The following is a 6,000-nucleotide window of genomic DNA, read 5'->3' as shown; positions in this document are numbered from 1 at the left end:
TCCATCAACAGGTGAATGAAAAATAAAATGTGGTATATGTATAGCTCTGCCATAAAGAAGGATAAATTTGAGTCATCTGTAGGTAAATGATTGAACCTCAAGACCATAATTTCAAGTGAAACAAATAAAACACACAAGTACAAATATCACATGGTTTCACTTGTGTGAGAACGATGAAGAGTAAAATGAAGTTCCATATAAGTAGTATAAAGAACAAGCTCAAGTGATGTTATTGTTTGTGTTTGGATGCACCGCCCCCCCCCCTGCAGCCTCTTGTATCATGGAGGCAGCTGAATCTTGCATTTGTAATTGGTTTGTTGCCTAGTACTAGGATTGATGGTGTGAGTGCTACAGCCATCCACAGTTGGGTCACTGATATACAATATAAAAGAGGGAAAGATATGTGCTTTCGTCCTATTTGTACTTTTTTGTCTTGTCACTTGTGGCTGCCATGAATGGTTGAACCTTGCTACATCACCCTGACTTGGAGCCAACTGTGTATGGACCAAAACATCTGAAAATTATAATCTAAATAAAACTTTCCTTCTTCTATTTGGGCTATCAAGTATTTTGTTTCAACAATGAGAAAAAAGCCATTAAGACAAATGGGGAAGGGAACAAAAGAAGGAGGAGGAAAAAGGGAATGAAATGAAAGGTATTTAAAAACAAAGAATGAAAGGAAAAATGGAAACAAAATTTCTATAACTGGGGAAGGTAAGAAGAGTTGAAGGGAGGGAGATAGGAATAAAAAAGATATTAGTATGTATTACATATGGATACATACTCTCAATGGTGAATATGAACACTATATAAGGCAAATATGAACTAATGAAAGTTTTAAAAACAAGAAAAAGAAATAAATTGAAAATAAAACTTTCCAAATTGTAGAATATATAGTAATATAACATGAGGCTGTTGACTATACAACCAATTCAAAATTATCTTGATATTATTTTTTATTGTACACTTTCTACATAATGTTTACATTCCTCATGGGGAATTGGTACATGCAAACAATATATCTTGACTCATTTTTCATTCCTTCTCCTTCAACTTCTTTCTCCTCCCTCCATCTCTGGATCCACTTCTCATCTAAGAAAGGTCCGTCTTTCTACTTCTTACTATTTATCTTTTGTTTTGATCTTTATTTATAATTTGGGACTCACCTACAAGGGAACCATGAAGTAGTTAAGCCTATGTTTCAGGCTTAGACCTCAGACCTCTAACCCATGCGGAACAAGACTGGGAGATATAGTCATGGAAGACAGTGAAAGTCACATGCCTGAAATCTCCAAGAGGGTAGGAACTGAAGTAAAGAAACAACTTCATAAGACTGTAAAAGTAATCAGATCAGAAATAATGTCTCAGGTAAAAGAAGAAATTGAAAACATGATAGAATAGCTGAGCATATCTAAAGAAGACACATTTAAAAAGAGGTGCATAGGAAAATGATTGAAACCTTGAATGAACAATATAGAAAGAATTTACAGTACATGAAATAGTCAAAGAGATATCTTAGAAATTAAAAAGGCAATTAAAAGTTGGCAAAAGCATTTGAAAGAAACTTAAGATAGGCCTTCTGACCATAAAGTCAGGATAGCAGCTAGCGATTGTGAAAGGAAAGGTCTCTCAAAAATAACAAGGAAACAGGAAATGACAATTCAACCCCTGCAAGATAATACAAGGAAAAATAATTTAAGAGTGATACATGTTAGTAAAGAAACAGGAGTCAACACAAATGAAATACAAAGACTATTTACAGAAGTATTAAGAGAAAATTTCCCAAATATGTGAAAAGGATTTGGCACTCAAATAAGGGGAGTATACAGCACACCTACTAGCTATAACCAAAATAAATCTATACCCAGACATATAACAATTAAGATCCAAGAAATTCAGTACAAGAACAAAATATTGAAAGGAAAAGAGAAAACAAACAGATCACCTATAAAGGAAAACCTATCAGAATCACAGCAGACTTCTCAACGCAAACAATGAAATCAAGATTAGTTTGGAGTGAGGTGTTTCAAATCCTGAAGGAAAACAGCTTCCAACCAAGATCCATGTACAGTGAAAAACTATATTTCAAAATTGATGGGGAAATGAGACACTTCAATGATAAGAACAAATGAAGGAATTCATGAACACCAGATCAGTGCTGCAGAGGGTGCTGAAGGATATTCTAGAGAAAGACAAATATGACCATTGATCCAGGAGTAGCAGCAGAGGGTGATCACCAAACAGGACAGAAACTTGAATGAAGGGGAAAAGTAGATGGTCAACAGCAGGAGGATAGCACGATATAGAAAAACTAATGCCTGCCAGTTGTAACATGTAAATGACCTCAATTTACCAATAAAAATAAACATAGGCAGAGTGAATCAAGAAACAAGATCAACCATTATACTATATACAATAAATATATTTAACTTGAAAGGAAATTCATAGACTGAAAATCAAAGGAGAGGAAACAATGTTTCCAGGCCACAGGACACCAGAAAAAAGCAAGGGTAACTTTCTCATCAACTGCAGAATGGATAGAAAGATAGGCTATTTTCATACAATGGAAAGCTACCCAGCTATAAAGTAGGATAATCTTGAGGCTCTTGCAGATAAAGGGTTGCAACTAGACATCATGCTCATGGCTGAAATGGTTTGGAATCATATGGGTGAACACTGAGCTAATCTCTCCAGCATAAAAAATTGAAAGAGTTAGTGAGATCAAAAAAACACAATAGCTACTATGAAAGTGATAGGGAGGAGAGGCCTACAAAGAGAAAGTGGAAACTATTGTTAATTGCCTATTAACTTGTTTTGAATTCTTGAAATTTTTCATAATTTTGTTAGGTTTGGTTTTATTCTGTCTTGTTCTGTTAGACTTTACCGTATCTGATGGTATGGGCAGCTGTTTTGAAGATAACAGGATATATTATGGTAACCATGAATGATTTCCTATTTTCTTGTTTAGAAGTCCTGTATCACTTTCACTGTTTTGTTTTGATTGTTTTTGTTTGGTTTGGTTTTTATTGGTTTTCTTCTGGTGTTTGTTTGTTTGATTGTATTGTGTGTAATGGCACAGAAATAGCTATTTTGAAGAAAATGTGTAGCCATTGTTGATCTCCTGTTATCTTGTTTTGAAGTCCTGTAACACAGTCATTCTTTTGTTTTGATTTTTTTCTCTTTTGTTTTGTTTGATTTTATTGTATGTGATGATATGGATAGCTATTTTAATGAAAATGAGACACATTATGTTAACCATTGTTCATTTCCTGTTATCTTGTTTTGAAGCTTTGTGTTGCTTACATTTTTCTGTTTTGACATGCTTTATACTGTTTTGCTTTGTGTTATTCACTTTAAAATAAAAAACAAATAAATAAATACATTGGGTAGTGTCAATTAAATATGCCAGTGATGGTGTTTCTTTATTAATACATTAGATTTTTTCAGTTATAAAATATCACCATAAGAATTTTATTAACTCTCATGGTGTATTGGTCAGGGTTTTACTACAGAGAACAGATATAACCCGGAATATATAGAAACAACAAGATTGGCTTACGAATAGTCAGTCTCAGAGGGTGTCTATGCACTGGAGGCCGAAGGGTTCAATCCAAGATCTCTGGAGTTCACCCTAGTGTCTTGTGCAAGTCCACACCAGCAGGCTGATGGGTCCGCAACAGAAGGCCGAAGGCTCTGTGATGAAAAGCTGAAGAGTCTACGCTGGGAAGCTGAAGAGTCTGTACTGGAAGCCAGGAGGCGAGGTCCCAACTAAAGGCGAAGACTGGAGCTTCTCCCAAGAATGGCATAGATTTGTCCTTCCTCCTCTCCTTTTATACCTCGAGGTGATAACTCACCCTAGGGTGGGTCTTATTCTACATCCTTGGGTGTAGAATTGCTAAACCCATTTAGTTAGCTTCTAACTATCTCAAGTTGACACAATCAATCAACCACTAGACATGGTTTTTAAACAATGAATTATTTTTTAAAATTTTATTGGTTTGGATAGACAATAATGTATAATCATTAACATCACCATGGTTTCCTGCTAGATAATATTGAACTAATGCTTCATTTCAATTCCCATTACTGCATCTTTAGCTTCTGAGAAAGGGTAAGCACTTACAAAGCCGCTTTAAAAGATATCATGCCTCAATAAATCAGATAAATAGCACACTTTAGCTATAGCTAAAAATTCAATGTAAAAATGAAGTTTTATATTTTATATGTAAAGTTAATTTCAGTTGATAACTTTTAAAAGGTTTCTCAGTACACTCTACAAAACTTCTAATTAGTCCAACTGGCATTGTAGCTTAAATAAATACTCAGTAGCATTCACTGCATGACAAATCTAACTATCCATCTTCCAATGAAGTAAAGATAAGTGCATTATATTCTTTTACTAGACCAGTAATGGCCAGCGAAGTGGCAACAAAAGTAGTATGTCACTGGAATAAGCAGGAGGATATTTCTTCCCACTAACACATCCCGTACTAAGTCTCACAGCTGTGGGGAGTTGGAAATGGTGGAGGGGTGACAAAGGAACCAGATATCTGCTGTCATGTGTTGTCTTGTGAGGTTCTTTCGGGTGGGCATAAGTCTGATAGGCAACAAAGTAGTGAAAAAATGATGAGCATCATTATCTTACCAATTTTGTATGGATGGAAATCTCCTTAAAATAATTTGGCTCCTCGGGGTACCTGATCAAATACATGTGTCTAGAAGTGTTTAACAATATTGCCACTTGTATGAGTCCTTGAAAAGAATGTTCCTGGAAATTAAACTAACAAGAATTGTTAATAAATTACCTATGAAATGAATATGGAAAAATCTATTAATGAAACAATAAAAGTCAACATTAGAAGAAAATATTTACATTATCAATGTATTAGAACTCTTTTTCCCTAAGAGCTAGAGGTCAAACTGAGTGTCTAAGTGCTGTATCTGTGAGGACCTTCCATTAGTTTTTTATCTAGCAAAGCTAGTGTCAGTTGATGAAAAAAATGGCATAATATTGTTTTAATTTTTATGTTATATACAAATAAAGTTTTAAAAAGATTAAAATGTAGAGAGATACCTAATTATGTGTGTGCTAGGTTAGATCAAGAAGGTAATAAAATTATTATAAAACAACAGTAGCTATCCTACATATTAGTAATAGATACATAAAACTAAGAAATACTATTACACTGTATAATTTAACATTACAGAAAAAACTTCAAGTCAATTCAAATAGAGATGTTATTTAATGATTGCTACATAAATGATTAGGTTGATACGTAGAAACCACATTAGCAATCTTATTCTACAAGTGAGCTGAATAAGATACATATACAACATGTGGGTTTAAAATTTGGAATCTGTAAAACCATGGAATGGTTAAGTCAAACTGCTTAGCATATGTATTATCTCTTATAGTTATAAGTATTAATGTCAATGTATCATTTATTTACATTCGGTCATATATTACATTACTGTTTTCATTTTAGAGTTCAATATGTCAATCAAATATTGCAGCAGATATATTAAAGACAACCATCTGGCTGATGTTCTTACTGGGGCTTGTTTTAGAGGCAGAGTTTATACTACAAGCACCCTTGTAAATCATGCTAGGGCTTATTTTCTGATTGGGGGTAATTTTGGGGGAATATAGTATCTGTTGGTAGAATTTGAAGATGCCACTAACCCCAATTCCAAGACGCCCAAGCACTGGAATATTCACCCATTTTTCTAGTTATCCCATCTCACACTGGTATAGGGGATTTTGCTTTCAAGGGAATTTTGCAGATGTAATCAAAGGCCCAATTCTGTCAGCTTTAAAATAAGGAGCTAACATCTCTCTTTTGGGGGAGAATGAAAAAACTCAAAAATCTGCACTCTTAGCATTGTTCAAAAATATAATATATTGTTCCTAACTACAGTTAGTATTGTAAATGTTTATCACATGTGAAAAATACATTCACAGAAACATCTAAATTGATGGCTAAACACATAACTGGGTGA

The sequence above is a fragment of the Cavia porcellus genome, unplaced genomic scaffold, assembly GCF_034190915.1.
Source record: "Cavia porcellus strain 051 isolate PalLab524CR breed Dunkin Hartley unplaced genomic scaffold, mCavPor4.1 scaffold_20, whole genome shotgun sequence".
NCBI classification, from domain to species: domain Eukaryota; kingdom Metazoa; phylum Chordata; class Mammalia; order Rodentia; family Caviidae; genus Cavia; species Cavia porcellus.
The sequence above is the reverse complement of the archived record's forward strand: the minus strand, read 5'-3'. Positions refer to the sequence as shown.